Here is a 14928-nt window from a genome sequence, read left to right on the forward strand (position 1 = left end):
GGTAAGTACCATGCGCTCTGGCGCCCACCAGGTCGGGGCCGCCGCCGGGGTAGGGGAAGCCCTTCTGTCTCCCCGACTCGAGACCCCGCTCTGTGCGCTGTGGGGCCTCAGTGCCGGTCCCGCGGGGGTACCCGGAGCAAGCGCGGTGCGTGTGTGTGTGTGTGTGTGTGTGTGTGCGTGCGTGTGGCCACACCAGCTGAGACTCGCCTGCTCGGGGTCGGGGTTAACGCTGTCCCCATCTGGGTTCCTGTCCCTCGCTGTCCAGAGGGGCCGGCCTGGGAAACGCGGGGGCATCCTGGGAGGTGCGGTGGGGCTGTCGGAGAGGGAAGGCGCCCGCGAGGGAGCCGGGCATTATTGAGCATGTCGACATGTCAGGTGCTTTACCTAGAGTTGACCTCATTTCATCCATCTTCTCCACAGACCTGTAAGGAAGGTGGATTTATCCCCATTTGTCAGATGAGAAAACAGAGGTTCCCAAGGTCACATGGCTTAATAGCGACCAAGCTGGGATTTAAACCCAGGTTTCCACAGCTCTTGTGACCCAGCTAAAGGAAAGGAAATTCTCCTTAGAACTAGATAAAGAAACACACAGAAGAACTAAAGACTACAGGGGAAAAGGCTAGAGGCAGAGCATTTGGGCATGAACAGAAAAAAGAAAATGAGTTCGTGAAATATCCCATCAATAATTTCAAATATAGGACCGCATTTATACTGCCTTGGGTGTCTGGCTCTGGGGGCGAGGTGTTGTGAGGTGGGAAGAAGACTATGCAGGGCTGGGCAGAGGCGTCTGGAGACACCTTTTCGGGGTATCCGCCTGCTGGGAGTGGGGGGTGAGGAGAAGTTGTGGAGAGAACTCCGCTGTTACTCATTTCCAACATTAGTTCTCCCTCTGTCTTACCCCCTTCCCTGTGGATTCCATCTCCTTTCATTTACTTGCTGTGTTGTCCAAGATCACAGCTGCCAACTTGAAGCTGGGTCCTTCCTTCCTGATTGTCTTGGCATTAGGTGGTCCTGGGCCTTTATGGTTGTGTTAGGAGCTGTGAAATTAGTCCATGTCACTGCTTACAGAGGTAATCTGTTGGCTAGTGTTGAGCTGACAATCACAATCACAATGAATGGGGCATCTAGAGTAGTAGCCAAGCATTGTGCTTATCCTTAAGGGGCAAGGTAGCAGGAAACAGGGGCCCCAGGAAGAAAGAAAAAAAGGAAAAGGATGGGCTTCCCTGGTGGCACAGTGTTTAAGAATCCGCCTGCCAATGCAGAGGACACGGGTTCAAGGCCTGGTCTGGGAAGATTCCACATGCCTCGGAGCAACTAAGCCTGTGCTCCACAACTACTGAGCCTGCGCTCTAGAGCCTGCAAGCCATAACTACTGAAGCCCACGCACCTAGAGCCCGTGCTCCTCAACAAGAGAAGTCACCACAATGAGAAGCCCATGCACCACAACGAAGAAGAGTAGCCCATACTCACCACAACTAGAGAGAGCCTGTGCGCAGCAACGAAAACCCAACTCAGCCATAAATAAATAAATAAATAAATTTATAAAAAAAAAAGAGGAAAAGGATGTTGGGTTTGCCTGGCAGCCCAACTTCATAAAAGCATTTCAGTTTAATATTTGGATTGCTTTGGGTGGTGCCAGAAAATGCTTCCCTGGAAAAAGAACAGAGAGGCAGAAAATGATATCTGAAAGATGCTCTGTAACTCATTCCATGAAGGTCTGAAAGGTCTTTGAGCCAGGTACATTTATGGTGAGCTCAAAGAAATGTGAGAACCCTGTGAGGCCACAGAATAGCTGAGATGGAGTCAGCGTTATCATGGTCAGGCTTTGGGCAAAACTTGGAGAAAGGAATACTGGACCCTGGACTGTCACAGGTACTTCAGTGTGACACAGTGTCCCCTCAGAGCCCTTTGTGCACACTGGTACCCTGGGTGCTTTCACCCCCAGCCGCCAGCCCCTCCCCTTCGTTGGAGGATGACCGTCTTTGTTGGGGCTGCTGGAGTCTGCTTGGTCTGAAGGAGCTGAGAGCAAGGCGGGCCTGGGAGTTGCCATCTCCCCTGGGGGCAGCCCCTAACCAATGCCTGTTGGGTGCCGGAGTGTATATAGTCCCCCTCCCTTGCCCTTGATTGGGACACAGCCAGGTGTGACATACTCTGTCTGTAGAAATCCACTGTGGAGTGGTGTCACATTGATCTCCAGGGGTCATTGCTGGGTTTGCTTCTCTTTCTGGACTCACTTCTTCACTCCCCTACCAGTTTCTTCCTAGGAATACTTCCCAATAAAACACTTACCTAGGGATTCCTATCTCAGGATCTGATTCTAGGGAACCCAATCAGACATTTCTAGAGTAGGGCTATATCATCAGCACTGGGTAGCCTGCGCCTGCAGAGTGCCTTGGTGTGAATTTTCACAAGGTGCCTCCTAGCAGATGGAGCCCTGTGCCCAGGCCATTAACTTCTCATCTAGGTGCCTTCGGCAGTGCCCAATGGGTGGCATGGTGCTTGGGTGTAATGCTCAGAAAAGCAAAACAAAATGGAGAGTTGCTTCATTGTCCCAAGATCTCACTCTTGGCTGCTCTCATCCCCCTCTTAACCAGTTCAAGGGAAATTTCCCTCCTGTGTTTTCCTAAATATTTGAATATTTCAGGCAGGTGTGTTGCTTTTCTCTGGTTACATGTGGAGCTGATTAAATGTCTTAGCTTCTTTCTAAAGACAATAAAGGGAGAGAAAGGGCTGTCTTGATCAGTGGAACCATAATACCACAGACTCCAGAGAGGGTGGGTGTGTCTCCACCAGCCTGGCCTTCCAGGGGGCCTCTGCCTTGACATGGGGTCATTGTGAGGGGCTTGGACGGGCTTCGTTAGTCAGAGGCTCTTGCCTGATGATGGTTCCTTTCCTTGCATCCAGGGGGCTATTGTATCTGGTACCCAGAGTTTCCCACCTTTTCCTTTGGTGGCCTCCTGTTAATGTCTAAATTTGGCGCATCTGGTGGTAACACAGAGCCCCTTTTGCAGATGCGTATATGGGAGAGCTCTTTGACAAGGATTTTTTTTGGGGGGGTTTGTTTGTTTGTTTATTTTTTGCGGTACGCGGACCTCTCACTGCCGTGGCCTCTCCCGCCGCGGAGCACAGGCCCAGGACGCGCAGGCTCAGCGGCCACGGCTCACGGGCCCAGCCGCTCCACGGTACGCGGGATCCTTCCGGACCGGGGCATGAACCCGCGCCCCCCACATCGTCAGGCGGACTCCCAACACTGCGCCACCAGGGAAGCCCGACAAGGATGTTTTTAACTGCCTGGTAATGTAGGTCAGAAGAGGGAAATACAGGGACTGGAAGGGGCTGTCCTGGGAGTCAGGGAGTTCAGTTCCATCCTATCCCCAGAGGTCTGAGGCTTCCTGGTGATCTGGTGCAAGTCATTCAACTTCTCTGGGAACCTCGGTGTCTTCACCTTTCTTTACTTAATAATAATTATCCAGCCATCCTCAGAGGGTTGTCTGATGATGAAGGGGAAATATTTTCATTGACTCATCAAGCAATCATTTAGCAAGCCCATAAAATCCTTGCCCAGGGAGAACTGGCAGTGTCTCAGGGACAGTGGTGTATGTGGAGGCATGGTGGTGTTGGAAGTAAGTGATGGAATAGAGGGAAATACTGTCCAGTGGCTGTGTGAAGGGGCACAGAGGTCTCCAGAGCTGGTCTGGAAGGCTAAGTGCTTGTGAATGACAGGGTGCCGTGTAGTGGGTGGTGATGGGGGTTACAACTCTTGAGTCCAGCAGAACTGCCTTCAAATTCTGACTCTGACTCTTCAAAGCTGTATGATGGTGGGCAAGGTACCCAGACACTTTGAGTCTCAGTTTCCTCATTGGTAAAATGGACATGAGCAAATTGTTCTGAGGATTGAGTAATACAAAGCAGGGGTCCCCAGCCCCCAAGCTGCAGACCAGTACCGGGGCTTGTGAGGGGCTTGGACAGGCTTTGTTAGTCAGAGGCTCTTGCCTGATGATGTTTCCTTTCCTTGCATCTAGGGGGCTATCGTATCTGGTACCCAGAGTTTCCCACTTTTTCCTTTGGTAGCCTCCTGTTAATGCCTAAACCATCTGGTGGTAACACAGAGCCTCTTTTGAAGATTCGTATGTGGGGGAGTTCTTTGAAAAGGCTGGTCCGTGGCCTGTTAGGAACTGGGCCGCACAGCAGGAGGTGAGTAGTAGGCCGGGCAAGCAAAGCTTCATCTGCCGCTCCCCATTACTCCCCATCGCTCGCATTGCTGCCTGAACCATCCCCCCCCATACCTAGATGTAAAGACTTTGCAGATATTATTACGAAGAGAAAATATTGTTATTTTTTTCATGAGTTTTTTTCTTCTTCCAGTTTTATTGAGATATAATTGCATACATCAGTGTGTAAAAGTATTGTTATTAAAGTTACCTTTCAGGTTGGAGAGATTCTGTTTGGGTGCCTTGGGCCAGTGCCTCTCAAATGCTATTGGGCATATGAATGAATCATTTGGGGATCTTGCTAAAATGTGGATTCTGACCCAGGAGTCAGGATGGAGCCTGAGGTTCTGCTTTTCTCACCAGCTCCTCAGTTCTTAAGTGTGGACCACACTTTGAGTACAAGGCCCTAGGCTGCTCCCCTCATCCCCCAACCCCGCTGCCCCAGGTAAAGTCTGAGTCCTTCCTGGGGGCTGAAGAGCAATGTGTTTGGGGAGATGATGGGGAGGGTTCAGGATTCCTTGGTGTGTCTGGCCTGGGACTGGGGCAGAGACAGCTGAGACTCACTGGTCTTGTCGCTGTTGAGTCAGGTGTTTCCTCCAGGGACGTGATGGATCTAACTTAACTTCCTTCTAGTGCCTTAGGACCAGCCCCCTGGAGGAAGCTCTTCCTGGCCAAATGGCCAAATGCTGCCTACTTCTGCTGCATGCTGGTCTTGATAGTGTGGAGATGAATAAGCCACTGACCCTGCCACAGTGTGTTTGGAGGTGGGGTAGGGACAGGCATGTAAACGTGTTATTATCACATGGCAAGATAAGCATTCTGTAGAGTTGATGGGTAATGGTGAAGGGGGGAAGAGGGTTGGAAAAGGGAGGGAAATGTCCTGGTGGTAATTATATCTGAACTAGGTTTCAGAGGATGAATCACAATGGCAGGATAGGGAAGAGGGCAGAAGAGTGTGGGGAATGACATTCTAGGATTAAGGAACAGCATGTGCAAAGGTAAGGTGGTGCCATGAAACAACCTGATGTGTTCAAGTCATTGAACTAAACGTTGTTTGGAGCCTGGAGTATGATGGGAAGGGCTTGGTCAGCGAGGTAGATTGCTGTTCCTGAAGATGTATTAGTCAGGATAGGCTAAGCTCTGCTGCAGTAACAAATCAACTTCATCATCTAGTAGCTTCACACAACAACAGTTACTTCTCACTTCCACTGTGTGTCCTTCGTAGGTCAGTGGAGGGCCAAGCTGACAGAGCTTTCCCATCTTGCAGCCACACCGTTTGGAAAAATTGGCCTATGTGGTCACCAGCGTAGGAGGAGATCGTGGGAAAGTTACTCTCTGGCTCTTCTGTGTTTCAGTCTAGAGCTGATGCATCGTTGCTTATGCCACAGCCCATTGGCCAGAACCAATGGTGAGGGGGCTGGGAAACAATGAGGGGTGTGTGGATGAAAGTTCAGAGAATGTCACTGTCTCTCCCACGTATGCCTTGTTTTGTAGCTTAAACCTCATTCTGAAAGCCCGAGTTTCTCAAATGGGAGTAATATGTGAATTTATTTAAAGGAAAAAGAAATCTTATAGCATCTAGTGGTGGCTTAAATTATTTTTATTATAGTGTAATTCAAATATGTCTAAGCACTTTATATTTAGAGCTCTCATATGACCATAAAACCAAAACAAATATATGAATAAAATATCAACACAGCTACAAATCGAGTAAATTCAGATTAACTCCATGAATTTAATGTGATGGATGAAGTCATTCTTGCTAAAACCAAATCATTGTTTCTGGGTCTAAAAACAGTTGTTCCATTCTTATGGGAGGCTGTGTGCCGTACCACATGGGTAATATGATAGCTTAATTTTCTCATCAGTTTCCTTTGTCTCTATTAAGTCTCTGACTTGTTTTCTCATTGGCCTGTGACAATTAAAATAATAATAATCATATTTCTTATTGCCAACTATACCATAAATGCAGGAATACACACAGTGGAATTATGTGGCAGTACTTGGTCATAACATGCTCATTTGGATATTCTAGAATATGTTTCTATTGATATTCTATTAAAAAGATGCTCATTAAAGTGAAAGCACAAAGTTAAACAAAAAATAATTTTGGAGAACTTGTGAACCCCCAGAATATGTCTGAGGATCCCGCAGAATTTGAGAAACAGGTGGAAACCCACTGGAGTGTTTAGTTGGGGCAGGGGAAAGATGACCCACTTTATGGTTTAGAGGCCTCACTTTGTCCAGGTGTGTGGGTAGGTGAGGGGTAGGAAGAAGAGCCAGAGACAGATGGTCCGGGTCCGATGTCATGGTGGAGGAGGGGCATTCAAGCAGCAAGTGGTTAAGAGAATGGAGAGGAGGTGTCAGATTTGAGAGACATTTAGGAAGTAGAGGGAGTTCCCTGGTGGCCCAGTGGTTAGTACTTGGCACTTCCACTGCTGAGGGCCCAGGTTCAATCCCTGGTAGGGGAACTAAGACCCCGTGAGCCATGTGGCGTGGCCCAAAAAAATGGAATCTCCAGGACTTGGAGTGGAGATTGACTGGATGTGGGCATGAAGGAAGGGAATGGGAGTCCCAGCTGACTCTTGGTTGCAGGGGGGCAGGGGACAGGGTTGATGGTGCCGCTGCCCAGGGGGAGGAGAGGGAGCACCACATGCATCCACGGGAAGAACAGATGAGCTTTAGGGCAGAGCTTTTTTTTTTTTTTTTGCGGTACGTGGGCCTCTCACTGCTGTGGCCTCTCCCGTTGCGGAGCACAGGCTCCGGATGCGCAGGCCCAGCGGCCATGGCTCACGGGCCCAGCCGCTCCGCGGCATGTGGGATCTTCCCAGACCTGGGGCACGAACCCGTGTCTCCTGCATTGGCAGGCGGACTCTCAACCACTGCGCCACCAGGGAAGCCCCTAGGGCAGAGCTTTGTTCAGACATATCCACCATCCCACCTTTGCTAACTGACTTGAGCCCTCCTGAACCAGTTTCCGAGGAGCTGTTGCATCTTGGGGTATCTGTTTTTTCCTCTCCAGGACATTTAGTTAGGGTTCATTCAGATGCTCTGAGTTAGCCTGTCTCTTGTGAGTGCTGCTTCTGACCTGTGGGAGAGGGCTCTGGTAACACTTTGCCTAATTAATCACACACTTGTTTTGTCTTCTGTATGTTTGAGGACAGTGAAAAACATTTGAAAAATTGGGGATGGTTTTGAGATTGAAGCTGTTATCCCATATCATGTGAGCTTAGTGATCTGCCTTCAGTATTTTTTTGTTTGTTTGTTTGTTTTTGTATATGTGTGTTTGTTTGTTTGTTTGTTTTTTTGCGGTACACGGGCCTCTCACTGTTGTGGCCTCTCCCGTTGCGGAGCACAGGCTCCGGACGCGCAGGCTCAGCAGCCATGGCTCACGGGCCCAGCCGCTCTGCGGCATGTGGGATCTTCCTGGACCAGGGCACGAACCCGTGTCCTCTGCATCGGCAGGGGGACTCTCAACCACTGCGCCACCAGGGAAGCCCTGCCTTAAATTTTTAAGAGCACCAACGATTCACTTTCCACTCTGTGTTTTTGGACAGAGAAGCTCAAAATTCTCCGAGGAGAGAGCAGGTGTGCTGCCAGTTAAATGGAAGCATGGAAAAAAAAGAAGTATGGAAACCGCACTTTGTTGAAGCAGAGGGCAGAAAACACGAGGCCACCCAAACACACAAGTAAAAATGTCACAGAAACAAATCTCTGGTGGCTAGAGTGAAATCTTGTGTTAATGAAGGTTTTCAGCATTAATTAATTTAAAAGGTAGCTTGGTATTTCCTCTTTGTGTGAATTACTAACCTAACACACCAACGGGACCAAGCTGCTGGAAGTGACTTCCATCCTGCCTGTCCTCACACCTGACAAATTTCCACTTGTCTCTTGGCCTCTTTGTAGGCATCACCTTCATGGCAGCACCTCCCAGGCCCTCCAGGGATACGTGTGCCCTTCCTCTGCTCCGTCTCTTTGGAACTTGTGATAAATGGTTTGTAAGCAAGCGCTTACCAGTCACCCCCAGAGACCACATACTACTTGTGAACAGGCTTGGAATCCCCCCAAACTTGTGGAGCATTTTTCCTAACAGCCATCTCCACACCCGCAGACTAGTCCAGGGCACCCTTCAAGGAGCATCTTTGGACCTCAGGGCCAATTGGATGAGCAGATCTCCCAGCAATAATAGCCTTGGTTTTAGGAGTATCTTTCCAGGAATGGGTTGGATGAAGCTGGTTGTTCAGTTTCATTCACAAGCTTTGTTGGTTTCGGATTGGCTACAACTAGAATCCTCTGGAGCTTGGGTCTTTATATAGAGACAGCTGGTGCTCTCCAGATATCCACATGCTTCCCTTCTTTAGCAGATGCTATAAGTCCCTGCCCACAGTCCTCGTTCTGATGTTTCCCCTACAATGCACTGCAATCCTACTGGAGGGCTTTCTCTGGTTGCAGGGGCATGGTTGGACCATTCTTGGGGAAAACCAGAAGTTCTGGGTAGTTAGTGCTCCTAGAAGCAGCCCTGAACCACTGATAGAGGGGAATGGGTGGATACATATCACAGTTTCCTTGCCCCACTGGTGGGCCAACCCTTAGGCATGCTCTACCTGTTCTCCCCAGAGGTTCCCAGCAGAGTCCAGGTTGCTCACAGCAGTAACCTGCTCATTCGTGATGCTGTACTGCCTCATTTCTTTCGCCTCCTCCAGTACATCCCAGGATCACCTCCCCAATAAACCCAGATCCTTTCCCCAGCCTCTGATTTGCGGAGAGTCCGACCCAAGACCTTTGGGTTGGTTGGGGCCACTGGACTATGGGTGTAAGTGCTGTGTGTCACTTCTCATGAAAGCAGGCACTGCCATTGTGTCTCTCCCACCACTGCGGCAACCCGGGAGGATGTGCTATGGAGGAAGCCTGCTTAGTCCACATGAGATTTCATAGGAGCAAGAACCTTTTATTACGGTAGCCACTGAGCTTCTTGGCATCTATCAGTTGAGGCACCTACCTGACACATAGCATCAGCCCTGTCCCTGTGGGGTGCCAACACTTAAGTTAGCCCATCCTTCATTTCTCCATCCTGTTCTGATAAAGTGTAAAAAGTTACAAAATTAGATATTAGGAAATCACTGATGATCACCAGGAACCATTCTTTGACTTACCTTTATTTATTTATTTATTTATAATTTGTATTGGAGTGTAGTTGATTTACAATGTTGTGTTAGTTTCAGGTGTTCAGCAAAGTGAATCAGTTATACATCTATCCACTCTTTTTTTTTTTACATTCTTTTCCCATATAGGCCATCACACAGTATTGAATAGAGTTCCCTGTGCTATACCTCTGGTTCTTATTAGTTATCTATTTTATATATAGTAGTATGTATATGTCAATCCTAATCTCCCTATTTATCCCTCCCCACCCCCATCCCCTGGTAACCATATTTTGTTTTCTACATCCATGACTCTACTTCGGTTTTGTAAATAAGTTCATTTGTACCCTTTCTTTTGGCTCACATATATTTATCGAGTGTCTACTATATGCCACTGTGGTAGGCACAGCAATTTTTATTAATTTCAATTTAAATTGAAAATAGCCACATGTAGCTGATGGCTATTGTATCAGAACAGACCTAGAGAGCTGGGGAGACAGATTAAAGCATCTGTAAATGTTGTAGAGCAAAAGCAAATGTTGTAACACCAATAGTGGTAAGTTTCCATGAAGAAGAAGCAAGATGAGTGAAGAAGGGAGGTGGAGCCGGTTGAGGGTCTTCATACGTGTTACATAGACATATTCATACATATTGAGACTGGGTTGAAGGCTTCTTGGAGAAATGATATTAGATCCATCGCAGACCTGAACAAAGGTAAGAACGGTGTGTGAAAGAAATAGCTTGAAGACACTCGAGGCATCTCTGGGTAATTAATTGCCTTTTGTTTTTAATGAAACACAAGAGAAGGAATGCCTTCTACTTATGAATTCGGAAAATGCCACGAAACACAAAAACACTTAGCGTTCATTCTTTTTTTAAAATTTAAAGACCTCTTGGGACTTCCCTGGCGGTCTAGTAGTTAGGACTCTGCACTTTGAATGCAGCGGGTGAGGGTTCCATCCCTGGTTGGGGAAACGAGGATCCCACATGCCGCTCAGCGTGGCCCCCCCACCAAAATAAAATAAAATATAAAGACCTCTCATGATTTGGGGCAGTGGTGTGGGACTGTGTTCCCCAGAAGCAGAACTCGAGATTGGGATTCTTGTGCATGTGATTTTGGGGGGAGGGCCGGCAGGAGAAGGGGGTAGGGGAGCGAGGTGAGCGGGAGACACAGCTAAGCAAGGATGTGGTCTCAGCTGGGAGTTCTGGGGCTTGCACTGCACCAAGGAGCTGGTCTTACCGTGGGCTAAGGAGCCTGTCTTTTGTACCCTTCCTGTCGCCATCAGTCATACGAGCTGGTGAGTGGCAGCCGCTGCCTGGTAAGGGCATCTGGGTGGGCACCTGCAGGGTCCGTGACTGTGCTGACCCCATAGTGTGTTGATGACTGAGTAGCTTTCGATAGATTTGGGGGCAGAAACAGCTGAAAAATCCTGAGTACAGGATTGCTCTAATCACCCGGCACATTCTGAGGATTGTGAACTCAACCGCGAGGCTGTTTTCCTGCACACGACTATGGATTTACTGGGTTCATTCATGCAATACCTGTTTATGGACGGTCTACCACACATGCCCGGCATCAGGGCTGGGTGTTTGGAATCTTGCCAAGCAAGGCCCATTTACTTAGTAGACTCCATCCCTGCAAATCATATATTTTTGGGCAAACGCCAAGAGATAGCATTGCAAGGGATCCTGAAGAAGCTTAACCACAGCTAGAGAAGCCAGAGCTGCCAAGGTCTACTCCTATCAAGGCTTGGGAGGCAGCAGTGTTTGTGGAAATATTTGTAAATGATGCTCTCAAAAAGCCTAGATGCAGCAGTCGGTCTGTTTGAGTGAACCATCTAAGTTTCTGCGCACTGAGATTGGCTTCTCAATAGAAGAGCTGTAGCCTTGGTGCTGCCGTTGTCAATCTGATTTAACCACGAGGGACTGAATACTTACTTATATGCAGGTGACCTTCTGCCTGTCATCTTGCTATCGTCTTTGTAGCCATCCTGGGAGGTGGGGCTGGTGGTGGCCGTGCAGGCTCCCATGGCAGTGAGGACCACCAGGTACTCTGACAGCAGAGGTGTAGGCGAGGCCCCCCTTGACTCTGGCACTCAGGGTGGATATTGGGGCCGCTGGTAGAGCTTTACGGAACCTGTTGGATGCAGTCAGGGTCTTGGCACTGCGATTTCCCCTACTTTGCAATGAGAGGAAAACCAAACCCGCTTTTAATTCCCTAAAGGAAGAAAAGTTTGAACCTTAATCTGCTTTCCCCTAGCATCACTCTTCTTTGTTTGGAATCTTAATTCACTTCAGGGAGTTGTTTTTTTAGATCATCCTGTCTACGGGGATATCAGGGACGAGCACACTTGTTTATTGCCCGCTGCAGGAACACTGGGTGACTTTATTTTGCCAAGTTGGGATGCTGGATGGCTTAATAATTGGAGTAAAGCTAAAGTGAAATAGCTTTAAATACCTGCTTTGCATAGGTATTGTTGCCTGTTGAGGAATCTGCGTCCGGCTCCATTTCCTCTGGATGATCCTGTGAGCTTTGCTTTATTCCATGGTTACAAACGACTCCCCCAAACCTGTGCCTCACACAGGCTTTCAAAACACATTGAACCATTGCTCCGAAAGATTCAGGATCTGTGGAAGAATTCTTTCAGTTCTTACTAACTAGCCGTGTGGCCTTGGGCTAATTGCTTACTCTCTCTGGTCAGCAGTTGTATCTAAAAATTGAGGGTGTTGGGCTACTGGCCCTTTCAGATTGAACACGCAAAGATTTTCACCCACACAGCCTTTGCGTCCAACACACGGGTCCTTCTTAAGATCCTCCTTTGCATCTTTCTTAGATTGGATCCATGGCATTACTTTTGTTTAGAAAGGATGCATATTTCCACGTAGCAATTTATCGGTAAATCCAATCAATCGTGTAATGACCATGCCTTAAGTACTTATGTAAAGTTCTTCCTCAGCCTGGTGTATCTAAACCTCAGATACTTAGGGTATTTATTTCTTCTTGAGTGAACTTTGATAATATGTATCTTTCTTGGGATCCATCCATTTCATTAAGTTGTCTTATTTATTGGCTCAAAATTGTTCATCATGTTCCTTTATTATTTTACATGAGCAGCCCCAGTGTTTTCCAAATGTGTCACTTCTCCTGAATATGAATGAAAACTATGTATATTTTTGTAACATTTCCTCTTAAATTGTTTTACTCGCTTGCTATTTAATTATATTGTACGTGGAGGTTGTCTTAATCAAGAAGTCAAAATCGTTTAAAAACCACTTTCTAAAGAATCCACAAGCTCTTTGCCTCCTCTGTCCTTACAATAATGGCAGGGTTTTGTTTTTTGGTTTTTTCCACACCACACAGCATGTGAGGTCTTAGTTCCCCGACCAGGGATTGAACCTGAGCCCTTGGCAGTGACAGTGCAGAGTCCTAACCACTGGACTGCCAGGGAGGTCCCAATAATGGATAGTGGAGCTCTGTGCCTGCCCCTCAGATAAGCATCTGATAATGAGGGGTGAGAGTCTGCAGGGAGGCACTGGCGGATGGTGCAAATATTCCAGGTGCCTTTACATCAATCTAAGATCCGTCCAACCAAAGCACAGAGATGTAGAAATGAATGAGAAGTGCTCATCTCTCTACAAAAAAGGTGATGGAGGAGTTTGCTTTTAGAATGATTTCTGCAGCCTCACCTATAGGGATGGAGTGTGATACAGCTCTGTCTAGCCCAGTGTTTGAATGTTGTTGTGACACAGTCCCGTGGAGATCAGTAGGCTGGTGAAGGCCTTGGGGTGCGATAATCAGACATAAGAAGGAAAATAGGAAGCTTGCAGGCATCAAGTCAGCTGGAGACAGGTCCAGGTGGGATGTACTTTAGTGCTCCCTCTCCAAATAAACACACCCCCTTGAGCCTCCCCGAACAGTACTGAGAAAGGCAAAACTCAGCCCACATCAAGGTTATTATGAATCTCTGATCTGTAACAGACAATTGGGATTAAAAATCCAGATCATAGGAAACCACAGCCCGGCCTGGGAGCCGTGCCCTCTTGGAATTTTACTGAGTGAGTGGTGACATCCCAGGGATGCGATCGTGGGTGAGTTGGCAACTGTTGAGAGGAAACATTAAACCCAGGGGTCAGACCGAAAGAGAAGCTGTCCCCAGGGGAAGCCTCAGTCAAAGCAAACCTCTATCGGATGTCACAAAGGAGGACAACGTGAGGGACAACACTGGCACACGGGGCAGCAAAAGCAAAAAGAGGAGCGTGCAGGCTTCGCATGACGGAATAATCAGAAGGCGGGAGAAGGGTTCACCTGGAGGACCTGCAGTTGGAGAGAAGGTTATTGTCGTGGTCACTGGCACGTCCGAGGCCTCACCAGCCTGGGAGCAAACGAGGCCATGTTAATATTAATGCCCAGCGTGGAGTCCCAGCAGCCCCGCCTGCTCTCACAGGACCTTGGCCCAAGTCCTCGGAGTCCCCCGGGGAGGACGTCACCTGTGCTCAGGTGCACCGTGGCTCCTCTTCTTCCTCCAGTCATGATGTCCCTCCTCACTTCCCCTGGCCTTGCTGTCCCCTGGCTGCCAATGTGTCCCTAGGGCACTGCCTTGCCCCCTCCTGCTGTGCTGGGGAGGCAGGGGGCTGGTTCTCTGCTTACTCTGTTGTACCTCCGCATTTGGGTCCCAGTGCCTCGCACAGGCTTTCAAAACACATCTCCCTCAGAGTCCATCCTTAACCCTGTGTTCCAAGGCTTGGAGGGCAGGGCATAGATGCCAAGCTGTCCCCTCTTTTGTCATTGCCCCCGGGCCTGATCTCCTCCCAGGTGTCCGTTATACCTGGGCACAGAACATCTCCTTGGCCCCCTTCACCCACTCCCTTCCTGCCCATTTGGCAACTGGTGCAAATAGGTCCCAGCCCTGGGCCACTGGCTGCCTTGGATCCCAGTTTGGATTTGGTTGAGTCACACTGCCATGCTCTTGGGGTTAATCAAATGGATATGTACTAGTCCAAGGACCTTCTGATCCCTCCCATTGTGCTCTGTATACTTTGGTTCCACTAACTGGTTTGATGAAGTAAGAGACAGTCCAAAGCAGTGCTCCTCAAATTTCAATGTGCATCAGATCATCTGGGGAGCTTGTTAAAATGCAGAATCTGATTCTGTAGGTCTGGAGTGGGGTCTGAAATCCTGCATTTCTAATGATCTCCCAGGGGATACCGATGCTGCTGGTCCACTCTGGGTAGTCAAATCCTTCATCGCTCCCTCCCCCGTTTCTGTTTGCTGTACTTGAAAGGAAACCGTTTGGCAAGGAAATCATGAGTGGATTTTGTGTTCCACCGCACGGGTGATGTCCTGTTTTGATTACCTATCACATATCGCTTATTCACATTATGAAAATAAAGATACTGTTTGTTATAACACTACTATAGGGAATCGTTTATGGGCCGCTTTCAAAATGCGAACGGTTGACCAGCATTCCTGGAAGGATACTTGGAACTTCTCTCTATAGCTTAGCTCTATAGCTTTGCTTCTCAAAGTGTGGTCCTTGGGCCTGCAGCATTGTATCACATGGGACCCTGTTAGAGCT

The sequence above is a fragment of the Neophocaena asiaeorientalis genome, unplaced genomic scaffold (assembly GCF_003031525.2).
Source record: "Neophocaena asiaeorientalis asiaeorientalis breed wild unplaced genomic scaffold, Neophocaena_asiaeorientalis_V1.1 scaffold265, whole genome shotgun sequence".
NCBI classification, from domain to species: Eukaryota; Metazoa; Chordata; class Mammalia; order Artiodactyla; family Phocoenidae; genus Neophocaena; species Neophocaena asiaeorientalis.